The 25,295-nt window shown below is 36.8% G+C and overlaps 2 pseudogenes; both read right to left on the reverse strand.

The window, feature by feature from the left end:
• Positions 1-58: 58 nt before the first annotated feature.
• LOC149234994 (uncharacterized) lies at positions 59-11,967 on the reverse strand (annotated as a pseudogene).
• A 2,205-nt stretch (positions 11,968-14,172) lies between these two features.
• LOC149234995 (protein STAY-GREEN homolog, chloroplastic-like) overlaps positions 14,173-25,295 on the reverse strand; it is a 28,819-nt pseudogene continuing 17,696 nt past the window's right edge.

Genomic DNA, 25,295 nt, shown 5'->3' on the forward strand with positions numbered 1-25,295 from the left:
AATGCAATGTGTAAAAGCGCCCAGTGCGTTGTGCTCCTTCAGTGCATCGCGCCACCTGTTATATGCGCCGCGCTGCCTCCAAGTCACTCAGAGAACTATTCACTTCACTTAAATTGGTTTCTAATTTCCTCAATTCATCCTCACGCTTTTTAACTTTGGTGTGAAGTTGCTTCAAATCATTCTCCCATTTCGTCATCTTACTCATAAAAGTCTCAATGTACAATCTGACTTCATTCACCATAGTTTGATTACTTATTTGTGATTGATTTGCTGTGCTCTCATCGTAAGCATGACAGATTGCTCCATCATCGAAAGTTTGATCTGGAACACTAACAATCTCTAGCTGTGGGTTTGGAATAATTTCAACCTTAATATGCACAAAGAGCTCGATATGCCAGGGATGGAAAGATTTAAATTGCAATAGTCTAATGTCTTCTAGAAGCATAATTTTGGGCACCGTACCTTTCCCTCACTGAATTTGTATTGAACAGAACTCAAAGTATACAAATCAATTGTCAACGTATGTTGGAAACCATCCATTTTAGGAGTCACTTTCAAATGTACCATCATACTTTGACCTCCTTTCAGACTAGAAGCCTCCTCAGATAAAACCAATGAAGAAGCACCACGATCATATATGTTCCCCTCTTCATCGATGCATATGATTAGATAGTGCAATTTCAGATCCAATTTCTTTTTCTCCATGATGACCAACACCAACGTTCTCTGACATCATTTCAGGAATGAAATCACATATGAGGGAAACTGCAGATATATTAATAGGGATATGAAGAGGATTCTTAAACTCAAGCCCCACATTTATAGCCTTTCCAGCAATACAAATATTGCTATCTTTTCCTTTCAAAGATTTGGAAGAAGACCTTGCTGCAGAATCTAACCAGTTACTTGATGTCGGGGATGTCGATGGAACTAATCCTTCCTCCAAATATTGCCATGTCTTTTCTGGTAAAAGAATAGCTCCAGCACAGGCATATGTGCGGTGATCCTCAAATGAATTCTCAGTGATGTCATATTAATGGAAGACAACTTCAGTTTGAACATTTCATCTTTTTTACCAACACTCTCAAAAACACGCGTGAAATCTCACAGAAGCATTTCCTGAGTTACAGATGATTGATGACTACATGAAAGTAACCTTATTAAATGTCGAATTTCCAGTTCTGACTTCCCGATAATAGCATACCATCTTCCAAGATTAAAGTGCACATGGTCTCTGATATAATTCCATCCATCGCCTTTCAAATACAGGAAGAACACACACATATGCTCTAATAGCATGTTTCCGCTGTCCACATACAGTGTAGCGATTTTCTGCAAGGACAAGATTGAATCCAATTTTCCTAAGCATGCGTGGATTTGCACGCAGATACAATAGGCTGCTTGCTCCAACAATATACCTGCACGTAAGTTTGGTTCCTCAATAGAGATACGAAAGTAGACATTGGCAGCCTCCTTGAATTGCCCCCTAGCTTTGCGCAATTCCGATCACCAAAGTGCACATCTTGTGGCATATCTCTTACCTGAGCACCTATTTTCTGATACGTTGTAAAAGCCTTTTCCATGGAATACTCTGCTTCCTTTCTTGATTAATCCAGCATGAATAGTGAAATTCCAATCATTTCCTGAACACCAGCGTAACGCTTCCAAGCCTTGTCAATATCGTAGTCACTGTATAACAATCGATAATTTGAAAGGGCAAGTTCATAATCATCCAGCATAAAGGCATTGTCTCCCAAAATTCTGATCTGAGACTCTATCGAACTAAATGTGTAGATGGACCCATTCGAAACATCAGCAGTATCATCCTTCCCTTTATGCCACCAAAGGTTTTAAACTGATTTTTCAACCCCTTCCTTGTGTCTGAAACCTGTTGATTCAAGGAGCGTATTTTCTGCTCCATGCATGGGATAATATTCTTTACTGAAAATTCTTGCATGAATTCATTAATATGTTCCAAGTCATTTCTGTTGAAACAGCGGCCTAGAACATGGTCAGATGATGAATTATCAAAGATGATGAAACAAAAGGAGTCAAGATATCTTCTGGTAAGATCTCTTCATTTGATTGTGAAGAATTAATACATAGCAGCCTACAGTCATGTGGTCCAAAAGTTCCCTTCATTTCCAATAGTATTTCATTTGCTTTGTTTGCAGGTCCATCTTCAATAAAGGAAAACCGGTACTGTATCGATTAAATGAATTTTCTCGTACTTAATGTTGTCTAGGGGCTTCCAGTCATACACTTGTTGATATGAGATATAATTAGATTAACTTTGAAAAATCCCGCTCCAACCCCTGCAGATCTTGCTTTGTCTCTTTGTGCTGATGATTTTCTGTCTGTTTGTGCTTTTGCAGGGATAGGGGCTGCTGAACCTAGCAAGATGGGCAGGGCTGCCTGAAGAGCTGTAAAACCTTATCAACCATGTATTGAACAAACTTAATAATTTCTTCTTTAAAACAGAGTTTTGAAGAAGAATTGTCCTTCAGCATTATTAATAATGTGGATCTTGAAGCGAAACCTTATTGAAGCTTTCTTTGGCCTACAGGCGTTAGTGAACACTTCTGGAGACAAAAACCTGGACTTAAGGATTAAAGTGACCCTTTTTGACCAAACTGGTATTTGATGACTGCAAATGACGAGAAATGAACCTTGGTGAATTCGACTCTGACAGAAGACTGACAAGACTGAGTCTAACATGCGGATGTATAGACCATAGTCCAAAGCTCTTGAAGTAGTGATGAATTCATGTTATGATACATTGATAGGGCACTATCACTGCTGGAAGAATTTGATCTCTCATAGAGGAAAGGTCACAATAGATCTCATTGTTGTTATAAGGAAGGAATGGTTTGTTGGTATATTAGAAGGCAACAGATATGGTCCAATGTCTAAAGTTTAAGGAACCCAGAAAAAGTAATCAAGAAGGAGGAGGGGGACTTTTACTTGATAAGGGAGTGGCTAATAAGTAAGGGGTCTTGGTATTGGTATTGGTCAATTGGAATATCTATAAGAAGAATTTGTGTGGCTTTTCCTCTCAAAGGATAATATTGTGTCTCTTGTCGATTTATGTTCTTTCATTCATCATTGTTTGATGAAGAAGAAAATTAATAATCTAACATAAAGAATATCCTAATCTAATCAAGTAAACATAATTCACCAGCAGTCACCAAGAAGAGAGAACAACTAATACTAATGCCCTAGATTTCTCAACAAAAAGAAGTAATCATTTTCCTCCTAACCAATGTAGAACCATGTAAAAATGATTTTTAGGCTTCTTATACATATTTCATTTACACAACCCCTTAGTAGCTTTCAATCTCCCATTACTTGAATCTTTTGTAGTGTTTTTCAATAAAAAAATTTAAAACAATCCAAATAGCATAAAAATCAACACTATTATTTGATCCATAACTAGCAACATATTTAAGAGTTTAAACATGTAACAAAAATTCATATAAAGAAAGGTCCCAACACCAATTTTACCTAGGGTTCATTGGATTATCCTAGCATAAAATTCATAGGTACTATCATGGTTGATGGAGATATCTTTTATTGCCATTAAAGATTTGGAAATATGAGGCTTCTAAACATTCTCATATGAAATCCTAATTTTGTGAGAATTGATTAATGGAAAGACATTATCCTTTGAAAATCATTTTGGATATGGAAATATAATTATGAGAGTGCAAAGAATGATAAGATTGTAAATAATTTTGTAGTAATGATATATGTCCAAAAAATAATTGTTTCCTACGTTACATGACAATTGATTACATAAGTTTTTCTATGTTCAAGTATGGTTATGCAATGATTTTTTTTAATGAGATTGTATGATTGATTACATAGATTATTCTATGTTCATATGTGGTTATTCAATGATTTTTGTTGATGAGATGGTATATTCAATAATATTGTTTGATAAGATTATTCAATGTTATTCCATGAACTAGAGATCATGTATGATAATTGATGGGAATATTGAATACATTATTGTGAAATTACTTTGATAATTATAGAATGTCTTTGAATATATCAGCTATTGACTTCTTATTTATTTAAAAATATTTAATGAAAATAGGAAAATATTTGTTGCTCACAGATATTAGACTGTATCACACCTTAGTTTAATGGAGGTATGCATACCCCAACTAGTCGATGGTGTAGGATTTTACCACACTATAAACCGATCAGGAGGTGCATTGATATGAACTTAGGAGGCATTGTAGACCATGGAAGGTGGCATTTTTAAATTTTTGGGGTACTGCAAACTTCCACTACTTAGGTGTTGTAGTACCATGGTCATAATGGGTAGAGTTATTATGCACATTCTAACCCTATAGAGAAGTGTATTTGTATGAAGGTCTTTATTTATCACTAGAGGTATTCACTAGTTTGAAAGAAACAATGTCCTACATTAGCCCATTGGAAGTGTTTTGATACCATATCCAAGGGAGTGAATTATTCCTTATGACATTTGCTGACGCCTAATCATCAGTATTGGGTGAATATAATGTAAATAAATAATAAATAATATGAACAGTCATCGAGAGATGAAATGAACAGTCTCTCCCTCATGTATATAATAAAGACCGACCTGAAATAATGGAATATACGAATGAATTTTGCTTTGAGGAGTTACTACCTGGTCTGACGTGGTATTAGACCAAGTTCCAAAAAATAGTTGTAACTCCCTTTTGCCTACTGCGCTCTCCATCCACTGCCCTTGTGTGCTCTGTCTGCCATAAGTGATTCTGACCCATTGTGCACCCATTGCACAATTATATTGCTACATAATTTTTCTGCGCCCACTGCATAATTGTATTATGAGTGGACTAAAGGCCATCTCTGTCATGTGTCAGGATGGAGTGTTGAACTGTTGCTCATTCCACGCTACTGCCTTGAGAGCATTAGCGTTACTACGTTGAGTGCATGAATCGTCTCCATGACCAATTTTATTGTGTGAAACGCTGCTGGTGTGTGAATCAAAGCCTCTCAAGATCTACGAGGACACATCAAGGAAGGCAGTACAATGACTGTCATGGGTGGTGTTCAACGTCATGAGACTGTTTTGATGAACGGGTATCCATTGATTGTCAATTGAGCAAATTGCTCCTCGTGAACGGGTATCCACTGATTTTCAATTGAGCAAATTCCTCTTGCCATGGAATGTTGAAGGATTGATTATTGCATGTAATGAGACCACAAAGTTTGATGGAATACCGCTTTGATAATGGAGTGCTAGGAAACATTGCAGTGTTCACTAATACATTGTCTTCTTACCTTTGTAATATTAAAATAGGAATCCATTATTTGTACTGAAGAATATTATGAGGATTCCTTTTCCATTTATTTAGGTAGAATTAGGTTTGTTATTACATACTTTCGAGGATGTGATGGGTGTGTTAAATTTTTTTGTAAGGCTGCATTAGGTGATCAATGTAAAAATAAACCCATATATATTTTGAATAGTGCATATTACCAAAAAAAAGGCCAATGTATATCGGGTATTGACATTTGATGTCAATTTGAGTTTGCTGTCTAGTCATATCAGAACTATATTTTTTTCCGATTAAGAGTAAAAGTTTTGCAGTAGATTTTTTTTTGTTATAGTATGCATTCAATCATATTCATCATGGGAATAGTTCTCACTGGAAAAGAGAACTATCCTGAGTGGTCCCGAATGATAAAACGCGTGCTCATTTTCAATGAGTTGTGGAAAGGAGTGTGTGTTGGAGACGGAGATAAAGAGCCAGAACAACCTCCCTCAGACAAAGAGCTCGTCATTTGGGAAAACTAGAACAACAAAGCTTATGCATTAATCGTAGAATCTATAAATGAAGAGGTGAATCACCATATTTCGTCATTTTCAACTGCTTTTGAAGCCCTAAAAAAGCTGAAAGAACTCCATGACTCACATTCTGCACTTGAAGTTGTTCAACTCATGATTAAACTCTTCACTCTTGAACTGCAAAATAATGATCCTCTTACTCTTGCATCTGAAGTAAAGTCTATAATCCATGATATCAAATTCACTAAGGTTGAATTGGATATTCCTCTTATCGCTTTTCTCAAGGCACTTTATCCTACCTACTCCAATTATCTTGATTCATTGTAAGCAAATGGAATTCTGAAAGATATCACCTTTGACTCTCTTGTGAAAAAGTTTGTTGAAAGAGAGAAAGATTTTGGAAAGAAGACAGCCCCTGGATCTTCTGAAGAGGCTATGTGCCTTGCTCATAAAGAAAAGAATTATGCTCGAGATTATTCCAGAGGAAGAGGTGGTCTAAGAGGAAGAGGAAGATATTTCAGAGGTAGGGGGGGTAGACACTCTCAAGGAGAAAAGACAGATTTTCACTGCATACGCTGCAAGAGAAATGGATCACATGATGCCTCTACATGCAAGTTACCATGGGACAAAATTGAGCAACAAAGAAACCAACAGAAAGGTAAAATTGATGATACAGACAAAGGTAAAGCACCTGAATCCGCTCACTATGTTTTGGCACAATGTAATATTGGAGTAAATGAATATTTATTTAATGCTTCACTTGCTTCTTGGAAAAATGATTGGTGGCTTGATTTAGGAGCAACCTTCCACATGACGCATAGAAAATATTTTTTTGAAGAATTTACTGACAATGTTGATGGAGTAGTATACTTCGCAGACCAATAAAAAATCAAGCCATCAGGGCTTGGCAAAATCAGGCTTAAACTGCCTGGTCTTCTAGACTTTCTTCTGCATCATGTTCTATATCTCCCACAGCTTAAGAGAAACTTGTTTTCCTTGGTCCACTTCCACCAGCAAGGTCACTCCATTCATATGTTTGATGGCAAGCTTGAGGTAAGAAAATCATCTGACCACTCACTTCTCATGAGGGGAGTAGAAGAAGAAAGACTTCTCAAGTTGCAACGAACCTCTGCTCGTGCACAACATTTCTCATAAAATTATCATTATGAAGAAGGTACACTTCCATCATGTTTATTATGGCATGCTATATTTGGACATTTGGACTATGACAACCTCTGCTTGTTGAAGAAAAATGGTGTTGCTGGTTTGCCTACAATTCCTAGGAAACTCAAGCAATGTGATACTTGCATTCTGAGAAAGCATAGCGAACAATCTTTTCATGATTCACATTCAAGAGCACATAGAAAACTTGAACTCATTCATTTAGATTTATGTGGTCCAATTCTCGTTCCTTCTACAAATGGAAACAAATATATGATGACATTTATTGATGACTACACTAGAATGTGTTGGGTTTATTTATTGAAGAACAAATCTGATGCTTTTCAAACATTCAAGAACTTTAATAAATGGATTGAAAATGATGCACAATCTCATATTGGATCTATTTGCACTGATAATGGAAAATAATACACATCAAATGAATTTGAAAGCTATCTTTGCCAACATGGGATCAAACATCAAATAACTGTGCCTTATAATCCCCAACAGAATGGTGTCACTGAAAGAATGAATAGGATAATCTTAAATATGGTACGATCCATACTCTTCTTCAAAAATGTAAAGATAATGTTTTGGGCTGATGTTTTTATATGTGTTGCATATATAAAGAATAGATGTCCATCTAATGCTATTAGAAACAAGACTCCATATGAAATGTGGTATGGACATGTTCCTTCGGTAAAGCATCTCAAGGTCTTTGGTTCCACCTGTTATGCCTTGATACCAAAGGTACATAGAAACAAACTTGGTGCTAGAAGTCGTAAATGTATCTTCCTGGGGCATTCAAACACCTCCAAAGCATATCGTCTCTATGATGAAGTAAATAAAAATTTTGTTGTATCTAAAGATGTAATTTTTCTCAAATCATCCAAAACTAACAATGTTGTTTAGCGGAAACTTGATCGCTTGGATAGATTCGCAAAAACAAAATCATTTCAAGAATTTGATAATTAGATTCCACATCTTGAAGGGGGGATTTGTATACTAGATCAACATGTGGAATCTTCTTCTGAAGAACACTCTCCCCTGCATGAAACTCCAAAATCGGATGATGCTTTAAGTGATGTGATTGACATAATTGGGAGACTCAACCTTGATTCAATCCCAACTCAATCAGCGGAGCAGCTAGGACCATCTGAGAAAGGTCCCCCAAAGTGGCTGACAAAGATGCATGAAAGTGTTCATCTTGATGAGGTTGGAAAGACATGAACTAGAAATTCAAACCGGCAAAATGGAGGTGATGTAGATGACTCTAATTCACCTATTGATATGGATCTTTCTTAAGATTGTGAATTGAACTTGTCTACAGATTTTGAACCAACTTCCTTCAAAGAAGATCCTTCTCATGATGAATGGAAAGAAGGGATGCAAAAGGAGTATGATGCCCTCATAAATAATGGCACTTGGAAGCTAGTTGATCCTCCATTAGGAACCAAACCAATTGGCTGCAAGTGGGTCTACAAGAACAAGTATAAAGCGGATGGCTCACTTGACAAGCACAAAGCTAGGCTTGTGGAAAAAGGTTTTGCACAGAAGGAAGGGGTCGATTATGAGGAGACTTTTGCTCCCATAGTAAAATGGGCTACCATCAAGATACTCTTTTCCCTAGCAGCTCAAAACGGTTAGAAAGTCCATCAAATGGATGTAAAAGTTGATTTCTTGAATGGACATCTAAAAGAGAATGTTTTTATGTCCCAACCTGAAGGATTTGCTGAGAAAGGACATGAACATAAAGTATGCAAACTTGTGAAGTCCTTGTATGGCCTCAAACAAGCGCCGCGAGCCTGGTATGAAAAACTAATCATCTTTTGAAACTCAATTTCAAACATTATGATCTTGATGATGCAACTTTATTTGTCAAGAAGGCTGGCAAAACAGTTGTATATCTTGTGGTATATGTAGATGATCTTTTGATGAAAGGGAACAATGAAAGCTACATTGCATCCATAAATAAGGAATTGGGAAAAATTTTGAAATGACTGATTTGGGCTATGTTCATTACTATCTTCGTATTGAAGTAACCCAACATCCGAAGTCCATATTTATTTCTCAAAAGAAATACATTGGAGATTTGTTGAACAGGTTTGGCATGACAGAATGCAATCCTCTTACTACTCCAATGGAACAAAACTTAAAGCTCACATCTGTTGAAGGAAAAGAATTTGAGGATGCAACAAAGTATAGACAGCTTGTAGGAAGTCTCAACTACCTAACTACTACCAAACCAGACATTTTGTTTGTTATTGGAATCCTCTCCAGGTTTATGAAAAAGCCTTGTGAGGTACATTGGTCTACTGCAAAAAGAGTTCTAAGGTACTTGAAGGGAACTCAAGACTTTGGAATCAAGTATACACAGATGGACAACTTCAGCTTGATTGGATACTCTGATTCAGACTTCGATGGAGACAAAGAAACTGGGGTATCTACTTCAGGATATGGTATGAGTCTTGGATCAGGAGCTGTCTCCTGGAGATCACGCTAACAATCGGTTCCAGTAGATTCCACAATAGAAGCAAAATATGTGGCAGCAACTGAAGCAAGAAAATAAATTGTGTGGCTCAGGAAAATTCTTAAAGATTTGCAGGTAAAACAAGTACAATCAACTCCACTCATGATTGACAATACCTCTGCAATAAAGTTGGCTAAGAACTCAAATTTCCATGATCGAATGAAGCACATCAATACCAAATATCATCTGATTCGACATCATGTTGAGGCTAAAACAATCCATCTATGTCATTGTTCCACTAATGAGAAAATTTCCGACATCTTCACCAAAGAACTTGGAAGAAAAAAGCTTGAATGATTCAGAATGATGCTTGGAATCACCAACATCCCTTTAGATTAAGGGGGGAAATGTTGACACCTAATCATCAAGATTGGGTGAATATAATGTAAATAAATAATAAGTAATATGAATAGTCATCGGGAGATGAAATGAATAGTCTCTCCCTCATGTATATTGTTATCACAAAATCAGGTACTAAGGGCTGCCACTTAGCAAGATCTTATGTAACTATTTCAAACCAGGCTTTAGACTAAGGCTTAGCCTCCTTAGTCAGAGAGGGCTCTCTCAAACAAACTATTGATTATGATTAACACTAAGAGGGCTAACTCTTGAAATGAAAACTTAATAAACATGCTGGTTGGACAGACAACATAAGATTTCTTCCATTGGGCTCATGGAGTCAAACACCATTTCAGTAAACCATAAAACTACTCATTCATGGAAGTCAGGGCATGTAATGTTTAAACACTCAAAACATTTCTCAAATGAACCTCAACTCATAAATACACACAGGAAGTCTGAGCAGCTAGGTGAATTCAGAGTGATTGTGTATCTATAAAGCTGTAAAACATCAAGGGTAAGACAAAGCCACATACATCTTGAGCATCTGAACAAAGTATGAATCCTGAGAAGAAAAAGTAGTCTCTTATATTACTGTAACAAGTCTTTACATAAGCCAATATAAACTCTGTTTTTTCAAAAACATCCAACCCTAATTACATCCAAGTCTGATCCATATATAAGAATACATGCTTAACCACCTCGAGCTTCCTCCTCCAGCATGAGGGGAGCATCGAAGGCTGCTATTAACTATCCCTATCTGCTGTTTAACTAATTTATTAATTACATAAGGAACTAACTATAGTGTTTAAGAATCCTAAACCAACTACAACTCTAACTCTATCTTCTTCATAAATTGCTTTCTCCTTGCAGCTTTGACACCTGGCTTTCTCTTTGCTTGGCTGAGATGGCATGAAATGAGCAATTACTGTCCCATGTTGGCTTTGAACACCGAAGGCTTTGATCTGTTCTGTGTTGGTGGAGAATAACCCTAAATTTTCGGTTCTGGTCCCCCATCACCGAGTATGCAGCCGTAGTTACCTTAAGCCTTTAATAACCCAAGAATATAGGATATTACCATGTTACTGATATGTTTACTGACATGCTGGAAGCTTCTTTGATGAACAGGTGTGCCAACCGAAACTTTTCATATGCAGCTCCCTCCAAACCCTAATCACCGAGATTAAAGTGACTTTATGACCAAAAATTCCAAACTTAGGTTAAAATCTTTCACCTTTTGTTAAAGGTACACATGGCGTATGTTGAATGGCTGTAGCAGCTTCCTTTGATCCCTTTCATGTCACTGAGGTGTTTCCTTTGCAAATTTTTGATTCTGCCATCAAACTGTTATATGCGTTTCAAAACAACACCTACAGCAGTTTCGCAGTTTCGTAGCGCGCTACGAAACTGCTGTTCTGGCTGAAAAATATGTCTTGGGACAGAGCTGATAATTTCTCACAGAAAACGTATTTGGAAAAACTGAAGGAGGTTTTTGTGAATCAATCCGTGCTTAACAAAAACCTCTTTTGGTTTTTTGAAAAACTACTCCAGCTGCCCAGAATCGATCCTTGAAGAAGATGTGTAAAACAGGAAATTAAAAACTGCACCTACAGCAGTTTTGTAATGCAACTTTTAGTCACTCGTTTCTCCCAGCTCATAATCAATTTGAAGAAACTGAAAGAGGTTTTTCTAGTTCAGTATGTTAGGAATAAAAACCTCTTTCAATTTTCGAAAATATTCTTTCAGCTGCTCTAAATACCTCCTGGAAGTTGACTACTTAAAACAGAGAAATATGCCTGCCTTGAAACTATGCATAAACCAAAGCATCTGCCAATGTCAACCTGCCTTCAGCATCCGTGTTATTTACCTCAATTGTCTTCCCGTTTGAAGCTGTAACTATGTCACCAGGCCGCATACTAGTGCCACTAATCATGTTTTCACCTGCAGCAACAATGAAATGGACCTCCCCGGGAGGCTTAATTCGACCAATAGCCTTTGCTGCACCAAGAATTGCTGCAGAACCTCCCATGTCAAACTTCATGAGTTCAATAAGACATCTTGGTCCTGTCTTGATGTTGTAACCTCCACTATCAAATGTCAATCCTTCAACTTTGATGGGGCTGTACATTCTCTCGCATAATGACATGTTCACTTTTGTTTCTATCTTTGCATAAGATTGCATCTCTTTGACTATGATTTGAATCACCACGCGCTCTTTTAATGTTTTGCTGTTGTGGTGCACCTCCTTGAATTGTATGATCTGTAGTATCTTTTCCATCCTTGTTAATATCAATTGCAGTCTTTTGGCCATGATTTGGATCATCTGACCGACATTCCCAACTCTGCTCAACTAGTTCACCTTCTTCTAATTCAATTTGATTGGTGAATCTTTCCTCCATCAGTCAAACCAAATAAAGCATTTATCATCACACACTAACTGAACATATAGATGAATGGGTTCCAAGACCTTTTTCATGTAGCTTTCAATTGACAATTTACTTATGAATGGCTTAATCCGGATCATGTCTGATGGTTTGGCAAGGTAGCCATAAATTGTCCGCTTTCCATCATCTTCTATTATACACCTGTGTGCTTTCCTTCTTATGATTGGCACCTTATTCAAAAGCCACCTTTCTATTAACATCAGCTGTCATTGACAGTGGAGCTGATTGAGGACTTTTATCCTGGTTAGCAAACTTTAAACTCTCACTAGAAGGCAAGCAAACCTGTAGCCATAACTCAGATGAATTACAAACTTCACCATCAATTTGCAGAAACAGGCTTTTCTATGCATATATCATATTCTCACAAAACCCATAGGTGACAAAGGTGATATGGGTGAGATATTGGCTATGGTTTTGAACAATTCCCCAATTTCGTAGCGCAGTTAGTTATAAATTGGCAAAATGCGCTGCGAAATGGCTGGATGCTGACGCGCTGCGAAATGGCTAAATAATAATTGCGCTGCAAAATTAACCAATAAGACTGCGCTGCGAAAATACGGAAAGGACCAGTGACATGTACAAGATAAGACATGGCTTATGCAATCATGATGGAGGATGACCAACGGTATTTGAGAATGATTCACATCAAAACCCTTTAGAAACATGACCCCTAAGTAAGAACATAGGACAAAAACCATTTGACACCCATTTTTGACAGTGAACTTAGGACAAAAATTATATACATGTGACTGTAGTTCTAGGTGATAACATATATAATAAATACCAACCTGGACATGAAAATAATAATCACAAGAGAAGGGAATCGGAGCGATGGAGGCGGTGCACGGAGTCAGGGTTTTAGGCAATTTGATCTGCGCCGCCGCGGCCACTGTAGATCTGAGATGTTTCAGAACAGATGGAAGCTGGAACGTGGAAGACCCAAAGCAAGATGCCTCTCTGTGGGATCTGCTAACGGCCGAAGCTGGCCCAACGATTGTTGCATGGGCTGAAGGCAAACTAGGGCTTGGAATCACGGTAAGAGCTGACCCCTACGACGCTGGAAAGGAATACTCCGTGGCACGGTGCAGACAATCGACCCAAACCTTTCCAGATCAATGTGGCAGTGTATCTGTGGAGTTTATAGTCTCAAGGATTTTTGAGATTTGGCAAAATGACATAATGCTCTTAGAGATCAGGGTGCGCCAGCCACAGATCGCATGGAGCAAAGGCAAGAGGGGTTTGCAGGATGTATATCTGCGCCCTCTTTCAGATCTGGTTTTATTTGTTGTAGATCCTGTTGGAAATGCGTCTCTCTGCCCAGATCGAGCTTTATTCCCCCAGAGCCATGGAAAGGAGCCTGAAGGCACACCAGATCTATTGCGCATGCATCCGGATCCGTTACGGAAGCAGCTGGAAAAAGAAAGAAACACGCTTGTAGACCATGGCGACCAACCTGCAGCGGCAGATAGGAAATGTTTAGAGAATTTCGAGGCTGAGGTTAGGGGTTACAGCTCACCTACAATCAGATTTGCACAAGATAAAATGCCCAGATTGGGAACGGTTGCTACAACAAATGCCGCAGAGCACGACAAGCCTCACAACCGACCAAACCTTGCAAAGGCAGGGTTCCACAGGAGTGATCCAATGCGCAGGGGTACGGATTTGACTCAACAAAGGCTCCACAGCATCGACCTAACCCATTCAGATGCATATCTGATTCAAATCTTCATCAAAATGCTTGAAGGAAAACACTACTGCATGCGGCTCAGGAAGACAACAAGTATTTAGGAATTAAAAAAGGAAATACAGGGCCGCCATGGAATCCCAGAACGATTACAAAACCTCATTTATTCAGGGTTCAGTCTGCAAGACAACAAAACCCTGCAACATTATCGCATAGCTAATGATTCAACCATTAATCTAACCCTCCGACTGCGTGGCAGAAGCTCTGGAACCAGCTCTAAAAATGCAGGTTCCTTTCGAGATGCAGTAAAAGGAAAAGAAGAAAAAAGGGGAAGCAAAGCAACACCAACAACAGAATTTCCAGGACCCTACATCGTCGAACAAAAGCTAGAATCGCCAACTCTTTAGGTATCAATACCAGAGGTAATTAATCTATATACTGATTTATCAAATACTGCAGTCATATGTAGATTCAATGGATTCTGGCTGAAATCAGATGCTTTGCATCAATGGATCTACACAACGTGGACATCTAACTGTGAAATTTACCTCTGCCCTAAGGGGTTTTTCATAGTTAGTTTTGATACAGAACAGGAAAGGGACAGCATTATTAAACAGGGGCCATGGTTTTGGGGCAGTGCTGGACTCTTCACAACCCCCTGGTTTCTGGGATTTGATGCTACTACAATGAAGGTCTCAACCATGCCTGTATGGGTGAGGCTTCACGGGCTCCCACTGCATTTTTGGCATCATAAAGTGCTAACCGCCATTGGGAATTCTCTCGGGAAATTCCTAAAAATGGATGAAGACAGAGCAGTTAGGGGTATCTTTACATTCGCCAGAATATGCGTAGAAGTGGATCTGAGTCAGGGGCTACCAGACCACATCACGCTAAACTTCAACAATACCCAATGGATACAACAGCTCGACTATGAAAACACAGCATTCCGGTGCAGGAACTGTTTGCAGACAGGGCATCTACAAAATGAGTGTCCATCAGCATGAAAGGACTCTAGGAAAACTAAGAAACAACAAAAAAAACCCAAAGGCTGGCAACACACAGAGCCATTGGAAGAAGAGGACGTCAAGGAGGACCCTCCAGAGGACCACATGGAACCAGAACCTCCAATGGGACAGAAACATACTCAGGAAGCAAAAAACCTTTCTTCTCATAAGGGGCTGATCATTACAGATCTACATCAAGAATTGCAATTGGAAGTAAGTGGCATAAAGAGAACCCACAGCTCGGAGGGCTCAGAATTAGAAAAAGAACAACAAATGATCACCATGGGAAACCAGCTAGCTACAACTACACCCGCAGCTGATTCGGGAGGATGGCGCCGGGTAGAGAAGAAGAAGGGAAGAAAAGAATAGGCTTGCTGGAACATTTTTTATTTTTTTTCTGTTTTTTCTGAGTGGATCCTGTCCTTACAGGAATTTTCATCTGCTATTCAGTGTTATTTTCTTTGTTATGCTGCCTGTTATTACAGGATCAGCCATCTGCATATGCCTATGGCATCTACAAAATGTAATTTTATCAACATATGAGTAAAATTACGACTTTTTCCTAGGGGAAAAAAATAAATACCAACCTGAAAGAATGGAATATACGAACGAATTTTTCTTCGAGGAGTTACTGCGTGGCCTGACAACATTATATTCCATTGGATTTTTTGGTCTTGTACTTATTAAGTAATTATACTTTGGGGCTATGTTGTAACCTAATAGAGGTGATGACCACCACAACTAGAAGAGGGTCAAGCCTTTCTCATGTTATGATATTTCATATGATTCTTGATTGATAAGGAACTAGACCATATTGGACACTGTATTTGATAAATATCATTCTTATACATATTCCTTCTTTCAAAAATTCAGAATAGTATGTGTTTAATATGAATACAAAAGAAATAAAAAAATCTTAGAGAATTATGAGAAATGTTGGGGTTGATGTCACTTATAGTGAGGGAGGACATAACGCCCTTCATGAGCACTACTTATAAATATAGTGCATATTACAACATCTCATTTATGATTATATTTATATAAATCTTTGAAAATGATTATATCAACCTCTCATATTATTAATGGAAAAATATTTGAAAGAATTTGATAAAGAATTAATTTATGTCAATACTAACATTAATTGTACAATTATGGCTTTGAATATCTACACTAACTTAATCCAAAGGTTGGGAGAAGCCTGAAAGGTTATTAATCTTGTTCTAGTTTGACACCTAAAAGGGAGGATTTTAGTACAACATAGATGACTTCTCCTCTATGTTATTAGTTATTTTTTAGGTATAAAATGCAATTCAAGCTTTGGGAAATAATATTTTTGTGATATGTTATTAATATATGTAGCCCAGAGGGGGATGGGATTAGAATAATAATCAAATATCATATGACATATGTAAATTTACCCTAACCATAGTTCTCCCTAAATCCCATTTATGACTTCTCATCAACATTTTATGAGGTATTAATTGGATTAGCTTTGAGGCAAAAATATATTTTCTTGATGTGATACGGTGGAAAAGAAGGAAACTACTATTTTAGCGAGTCCTATTTTTCTATACAAATTCATAGAAAAAGTGGTGGTATGTTCACTTGATTGTGGAATAATTATGATAGACTAAAGACCACTAAAAAACTTTGTGGTGGTATAATATTTTTCCCCAAATGAAATCCCCAACCCTAAAGGTCATGGTGATTAGTTAAATGACTCACTATACAAGTTTCTATAAAAATTTCGAGTAGGTTATCATGGTGATTAGTTAAATGACACAAATGAAGGAAATATCTGATGAAGCAAGTAGGTTTTCTTCTTTTTTTTAACCAGCTTTGTACTTGGTGGGCTCTGGACATGAAGCTAAATAGTTTTTCTAGCTACTTTTAGTTCTCTTTTGTATGTATCCAATGGCTAACAAATCTGGATTGAGTGAGGCCTTGTCTCTCTGTTTGATGAATTCATCTTAATGTATCATTTTCTTGAATTATCAAAACATGTTATATATATATATATATATATATATATATATATATATATATATATATATATATATATATATATATATATATCTAGAGAGAGAGAGAGAGAGAGAGAGAGAGAGAGAGAGAGAGAGAGAGATAAGAAATTACGAATTATTTCATGATTTTGATTAAAATATACTTAACATTAATTTCTATAATTGACATTTAAAATTTTGTAAAACATTAGAATTTCTACATTTAAAATACAAATTTTAGAATCATGTTTGTCTCAATATTTTTGAAAAAATGCTTTTAGGCTAATAAATTATCTTAATATTTAACATTATTTTTCATATAAATTTTATAATTTAATGTTTTTTATTACAATATACTTTACATTAATAAAATATATACATTTTAAATTTAGGTATTTTAATTAATATATATTTAACATTAACTTTCGTCATCAACATTTTAGTTTAGTTTAGTTAATATTGTATAACATTCCCTTTCAGCCTACAACACAGATTCAAATTGTCCTCGCGTATAAAAAACAATTAATTGTTTTAGTATTTGTGTAAACTAATATTTTATTATCCAAATACTTTTAGGTTGATTCGACGACATTGAACTACACACCTCAAGAACAGTGGGAGTTGCATGGAACTAATTCCAAAGTATGAGGTGCATGCATGGAAGTAATTCGAAAGTATCAGTTGAAATTCGAATATGCATGCATGAAATTAATTCATTCAAAATATGCTCCAAATTAATTCAAAGCATGCTCCGAATAGAAGCTTAATTCCATCCACAGCACGTAGTTCCACATCAGCATAAGTTGGAATTGCTCTCGACTGGAGTTCATTTAGTCTTGATAGTGCATTCATGACATTATGTCAAATTAACTAAAATTATACTCCAAATAGCAGGTAGTAGAGGGAGAGTTAACTGGGGTGCTGAATCAACAACTGCAACTATATATGAAATATCACAATAAGAAGAGGAGCGTTAGCTTGAGTTAACTTTGCGCGCTGAATCAACTAAAACTATGAAATATTGCAATAAAAAGAGCGTTGCAACTCCACTAAGCAAGAAAGGCAAGACGTTCATGGGATTGGGAAGCAAAAGTGGGATGGGTGGTAACTCTTGCAGAGAATTTTTGTTTTCCCATAATCTGAAGCCTCATGATCGACAACTGCAATCTGCCCTTAATCACATCTGAAATATTCATTCACTCATTATTATTGTTGAAATTGTAATTTCAACTGCCGTAATAGTTGGACAGTGCCGTGTCATTTATTTCCGAAAAACCGCCAGTATAGTTCCCCGCACCGCCTTTTGAAATTTGTGGTTTTACCTCCGAGGGCTCCGATCACAACGACCAGTTGACGCGTGTCCACTATACGATTTCAAAACCACCAATCCCCAGGAACGTAAAGTTCGATTAAAAGGGGCTCCCGAGGAATTAATGACAGTCGTTCGATTAAAATTAAGGCTTGAAACCATTGATTGAAGTCAAAGATGCATACAAGCCTGAACATGATGTGACGTGAAAGTTTTTGTGTTTCGACCGACAGTTCTGTCAGCAAAGAAATTAAATGAAATGTAATTGTGATTAGTAGACAGTAGGTAGAAGTTTTAATTATATTGTTTTTTATTATCATGTGAGTATAGCATAGGTAAAAAACATGTAATGTTTGTTTTATTATGTATTGTATACGCAATGTAATATGCACAGAAGTGCGAAGAAGAAAACAAGGGCAACGCAGAATCATTTTTGTGGAGAATGAAAACCCAATTCACACAGTAGTGTGAGGGTAATGTTGTTTTTTTTTTAATATGTAATGTATGCAGTATAATACGCAGAGCGAAAATGGGCATTGTAATGCAAACATGCAGCAACATATGAATTTTTTTTTGGTTGGTTGAAATGTAATGTAAAGAAAATGAAGCAACATATGTAAGGAATTACATTTACAGCAGTAAATGTAAGAAATTTTTACACAGCAGTGTAGAGAATGAAAGAAAACAGATTTGTTCAGTGATTTTGTTTTGGAATTTACTAGAAAATTCCCAACATGGTATCGGAGCTTGTTCAGGCTCTTTGAAGGTGTCAAAGAAGCTGAAGGAAGGTTCTTTTGCTACAGCAACTTCTCCAGCAGAGTGAAGACTCAGTCAAGAAAGGATCCAAATATTTCTCAAAGTTTTTTGTGTAGCTGTTGAAGAGACTCGGAGTTTTTTTAAATACACAGTCAAATATTTGAAGCATAGTTGAGAGTGCAAGGAATGGCTGGCTCTAGCACTAGCATGGGTATTTTTAATACTCACTCCCACAGTTTAATGAGAAAAACTATGACTATTGGGCAATAACCATGAGAGCCCTGTTTGCCTCACAAGACTTATGGGAATTTGTTGAATATGGGCTTGAAGAACCAGGAGATGAAGATGAGTTTAATAGATTAACTCAGGCAGAGAAAGATCTGTTAAAGAGAAATGAGAAGAAGGATTCAAAACCCCTCGTATTCTTGTATCAAGCAGTGCATGAGAGTGTGTTTCCAAGGATAGCAGCAGCCAAGACATCCAAAGAAGCATGGCAAACTCTTAATACATCCTATCAAGGCATGGAGAAAGTGAAGACAACAAAACTACAGCTGTTGAGGAGAGATTTTGAGAACCTGTGCATGAAGGAGTCAGACAATATTGACTCATTCTTTACACATGTGATTGGTCTGGTCACACAGATAAGTACTCATGGAGAAGTTCTTGAAGAAAGGAGGATTGTGGAGAAACTGTTGAGGGTCCTACCCTCAAAGTTCGATGTGATTGTCACCACCTTAGAAGAGACAAAGGATCTCACAAATTTCTCAGTTGATGAACTACATGCATCACTGATAACACATGAGCAGAGATTGAGTAGAAATGAAAACTCATCTCTAGAGCAAGCCTTCAAGACCCAGATGTCCTTTGGAAGAGGAAGTGGTCAAGGCAGAGGAAGCAAGAGAGGAAGAGGCAGAAGCCAAAACAAAGGTGGAAGGAACAGTCCAGCAAATGCTCAAGGAAGAGGTAGCAATCCAAATCAGAACCAAGGCCAAGGCAGCAGTCAACAAAGTGGACAACATCATGCTCAAGGACAAAGGTATGAAAAATCCAATGTCCAATGTTATTATTTTAAAAATATGGGCATTATGCAAATGAATGTAGGAAGAAGAAGCATGATATGAATAATAGATCTAGTGCAAATATCAGTAGAGAAAATATCAGCCAAGATAATGTGCTTTTAGCTTGTAACATGGCTGAAACAAACAGTGATGATATATGATTTCTAGACTCCAGTTGTAACAACCATATGACAAGAAACATAGCCCTGTTTTCTGCTTTAGATCAAAATGTGAAATCATAAGTCACACTTGGGACTGATAGTAAAATTTCTGTTAGGGAAAAAGGAGAAGTAAAAATATTTACAAAGAAAGGTGAAAATAAAACCATAGCATATGTCTATTATGTTCCTAGAATGAAGTGTAACCTCTTAAGTATTTGACAGCTTGTTCAAAAGGGTTACAATGTTTTATTTGAGAATGATATATGCACCATCATGGATAGAGCACCCAGCAAAAGATGTATTGTTGAATTGAGACTTATGTGATCCATAATAGTTATAAGAAGAGCTTCAGTGTAAATCACATATAAAAAGACCTTTGTCGACGCGTTTCGAGCCAGCAAGTGTGGCTCATCGTTAGGACAAGTTGAAGAAACAGATCCAGCTTTGCATGTTAAATAGTTTGAGAAGAGCCTCCAACAGCTATCTAGATTAACGGCTAGCTATGACTTAGGGACAGTCAAAAAGTCAAATTGATTATTTCAAGGAAGATAGTAATGACCATACCTATATATAAATATATAATTATATAAATGAAATAATTTAAGAAGGGGTTTACTTTAATAATTAGTTAAAATGTATAATTTAATAATTAAAATTTTTTATTAAATGGGAATTAGTTAAATCGAAGACCTAACTTATTTATAAACAAGGCAATAATAATAATACAAATCAGCAAATAAATAAATAATAATAATATATATTTGCTAGATAAATAAATAAATAGATAAAAATCTATATAAAAATAAAGAATAATAATAATATATTAGTTATGAAAGAAATAATAAAGTAAATAATAATAAGAAAATAACAATGATAATAATACTAATATATATCCGTTAATAAATAGATAAATTACCAATACTAACAATATATAAAAATTAGTGATGAAAAAATAATAAAATAATAATAATAATAATATATATTCTTTAATAGATGAATAAAATTAGTATATAATAAAATAATAATAATATATATATAAATTAGTTACGAAGAACTAATAAATAAATAAATAAATAATAATAATAAAAACATAAGTAAATAAATATTTGTTATAACAATAATAATTAGGGAAAAGGGGATGACTTAACAATAAAAATAAGAATAATAATAATAATAATAATAATATATATTCGTTAATAGATAAATAAATAATTAATCTATATCTATATATATATAATATAAGATTAAAATAATAATAATAATAATAATAAGTAAATAAATAGATACCAAAATCAATCCGGGAAAAATGAGTGACACAAAATAAAGAGAAGAAGGCCTGGAAAGAGTCCAGAGCCAAAAAGGATAAACCCTAGGAGATAGGAAGGCTCTAGGGGAACGACGAAAGCGAAAAAGATGAAAGAAGGGGGGGGGGGGGAGACTAAGAAGAAAGGGCAGGGATCCAACATCTACTGATCTTCCAGCCGTCATCTCTATTGAGATTGTTAGGCCTTCTTTCGATCTCAATAGCTTCCCTGAGTTTCCGATGATGGAACTGGGCAACCTTGGCAATAACCTTAGCCTCCTCAATACAAACGTGATGCTTGGTCTTATCCACATGCTCTGCCAGCGCTGAAGACTTGGTTCTCCCATGTCTTAGGTCAGCTGCATGTTCGCAAATCCTCTGATGGATGGAGCGCCCTGTTTCCCCGATGTAGGGGGTCCCACAAGAACAAGGGATCAAGTAGACACCCTTCATGTCCTTGGGGTTAACGGGATCTTTAACCGATCAGAGGGAATTACGAATAGTTTTGAGGGGTCTAAATGAAGAGGGAATATTATGCCTCTCAAGGATCCGAGCAATCATGTCTGTGGTTCCTTGGACATATGGAAGATGGACACCTAGTTGGCATTCCTTAGGTTCTTTCCTAATAACTACATTTCTAGATGCTTTAAGGAACGCCTTCTGACCTAGGCGTCTACTATATCCATTTTCCACAAAGACATCAAGGAGATGTGATCTCTCCTTATCAAAGCTCTCATTATCAGAAATCCTGAGGGCACGAGTAGTGAGGGTGTTAAGGACACCCATCTTCTGAGCAGGGAAATGATGGGAATCGACATGAAGATACTGCTCAGTATGCGTTTTCTTCCGGAACACAAAGATGTATTGCTGAAGTGAAGATGACAAGGAATAGGCTATTCCCTCTCAGAATAAAAGTAGATTTGGAAAATAAAGAAGAAATTACAACAGTCACACAAGAGGCTTTCCAAATCGTACCAAAGGATGAAAATTGGTTGTGGCACTTGAGATTTGGACATCTCAACTTTGGAGGCCTTAACTTGTTGAGTAGAAAAGGAATGGTAAGAGGAATATCATTGATAGAGAAACCGGACAGCCTTTGTGAAGGTTGTATCTTGGGGAAACAACACAGAGAAAGTTTTCCATCAGGGAAAGGCATAAGGGCAAAAGCACCCTTAGAGATTGTTCACTCAAATGTATGTGGACTGATGAAAACTCCATCACTAGCAGGCAGCCAATATTTTCTAACATTCATTGACGATTTCACCAGAAAGACTTGGGTTTATTTCTTGAAGAACAAAAGTGAAGTGATTGAAAAATTTCGGAATTTCAAGGCACTTGTGGAAAATCAAAGTGGGCTGTATATCAAAGTTCTAAGAACTGATAGAGGAGGTGAGTATATCTCCAAGGAATTCTTATGGTTTTGTAGAGAAAAAGGAATACACAAACAGTTTACCACAAGGTACACTCCGTAGCAAAACAGAGTAGCTGAAAGAAAGAATAGGACCATCATGGATATGGCGAGGAGCATGTTAAAGGCAAAGTATTTGTTAAATGATTATTGGGCTGAAGTTGTACACTGTGTAGTATATATTTTGAATAGGTGTCCTACAAAAGCAGTCATGAACAAAGTGCTGATAGAAGCATGGAGTGGGAGAAAGCAAGGAGTCACACACATGAAAGTTTTTGGATGTGTGTCTTATGAACACATTCCAGATCAGCTAAGGAAGAAGTTGGACAGCAAAGGGGAGAAATGTATTTTCATTGGATACAATGAGGAATCTAAAGCTTATAGGTTGTATACCCTATCCACCAAGAAGCTTTGTGTGAGCAGAGATGTTCAGTTCATTGAGGAGGAAGCTTGGGATGGAAGCATAGAGAAAACAATAAATGTTAAAAATTATTTGTCTCATGATGAAGATGATGGGGAGATGGCTGAAATACATCCCCAAACAGAAGCACCAACACAAGGACAATAGGGGACACCCTTGAAGAGAAATGAAAGTGCTTCTCCAAGTACATCACAAGGAGGAAATTCAAGTGTGTCTTCAAGCACTTGTACACCAAATGAAAGAGCTAAGAAGTTCAGAAATTTAAGTGACATTTATGATGAAGGTACGAATTCTTTGTTTGCTTTATATTGTCATGTTGATGACCCTATTCATTTTGAAAGATGCAATTAAGTATAAGAAATGGATAGAAGCTATGGATGACGGGATCATTGCCATAGAAAGAAACAATACATGGGATTTAGTTGAACTACCAAAAGGAAAAGAAGTCATTGGAGTCAAATGGGTCTACAAGACCAAGAGTAATGCTGAAGGCAAAATAGGAAGGCACGAGGCAAGGCTTGTTGTCAAAGGATATAAGCAGCAGTATGGGAGAGACTATGAAGAAACGTTTGCACCGGTTGCTAGAATGGAAACCGTGAGAGCAGTGTTGTCCATAGCAACACAAAACAAGTGGAAAGTTTACCAAATGGACATGAAGTCAACATTCCTAAATGGAGTGTTAATGGAAGAGGTTTACATTGAACAACCTCTAGGCTATGAAAAGAAAGGCCAAGAGCACAAAGTATGCAGATTGAAAAAAGCTCTTTATGGGATGAAGCAAGCACCAAAAGCATGGTATAGTAGGATAGATTCCTATCTACTGGAAAATGAATTTGCAAAGTGTGAGGGAGAACCCACCCTCTACATCAAAGAAAAGGATGGTAAAATGCTAATTGTTGTGTTGTATGTTGATGATGTTATTTTCACAGGTAATGATGATCATCTCATTGAAAATTTCAAACAGTCATGAAAGAAGAATTTGAAATGACTGACATGGGTTTGCTAAGATACTTCTTAGGAATAGAAGTAGATCAAAATGAAAATGGGATTTTTATCTCACAAGCAAAATATGTTAATGAAGTGTTGGAAAGATTTAATATGCAAGACAACAAGGCAGCAATCACTCCCACAGTGACGGGATTAAAACTCAGCAAAGAGGACAGCATCAAGGATTTTGATCCTAGTTTGTGCAAGAGCATAGTTGGCAGCCTCATGTATTTAACTGCAACTAAACCAGATATAATGTTTGTTGTTAGTTTAATTTCCAGATTCATGGAGAGGCCAAAAGAAGCACATTGATAGGTAGCAAAAATAATTCTGAGGTATGTCAAAGGCACTAAAAGGTTTGGCATTTTATATACTACTTCAGAATGTTCAGATTTAATTGGTTACACTGATAGTGATTGGGCTGGAAGTGTAGATGATTGGAAAAGCACATCCGGTTATGTTTTTCACATGGGTTCAGGAGCCATTTCATGGGCTTCTAAGAAACAGTCTATTGTAGTGTTGTCAACAGCAGAGGTAGAATATGTGGCAGCTACAGCAGCAGCATGTCAAGTAGTTTGGATGAGAATGATATTAAGAAGTTTATGCCAAGAGCAAGCAAAAGGAACTGTGATTTTTTGTGACAATAGCTCAGCTATTGCATTATCCAAGTTATGTGTTTCATAAGAGAACGAAGCAGATTGACACAAAGTTTCACTACATCAAGGAATTGGTAAACAATGGTGAAATTGTTTTACAACATTGCAGGACTCAGGAGCAGGTTGCAGACATTCTGACCAAGCCATTGGGCCAGAAAATTTTTGAATTTTTGAGGAAATGTCTGGGTATGATTGATAACCCAGCAGATGAAATTAAATTAGAGTGTTGAAATTGTAATTTCAACTGCCGTAATAGTTGGAC

Source organism: Pinus tabuliformis, chromosome 8 (genome assembly GCF_031772625.1).
Source record: "Pinus tabuliformis cultivar Carrire ecotype Pingquan chromosome 8, CPIR1, whole genome shotgun sequence".
Taxonomy (NCBI): domain Eukaryota; kingdom Viridiplantae; phylum Streptophyta; class Pinopsida; order Pinales; family Pinaceae; genus Pinus; species Pinus tabuliformis.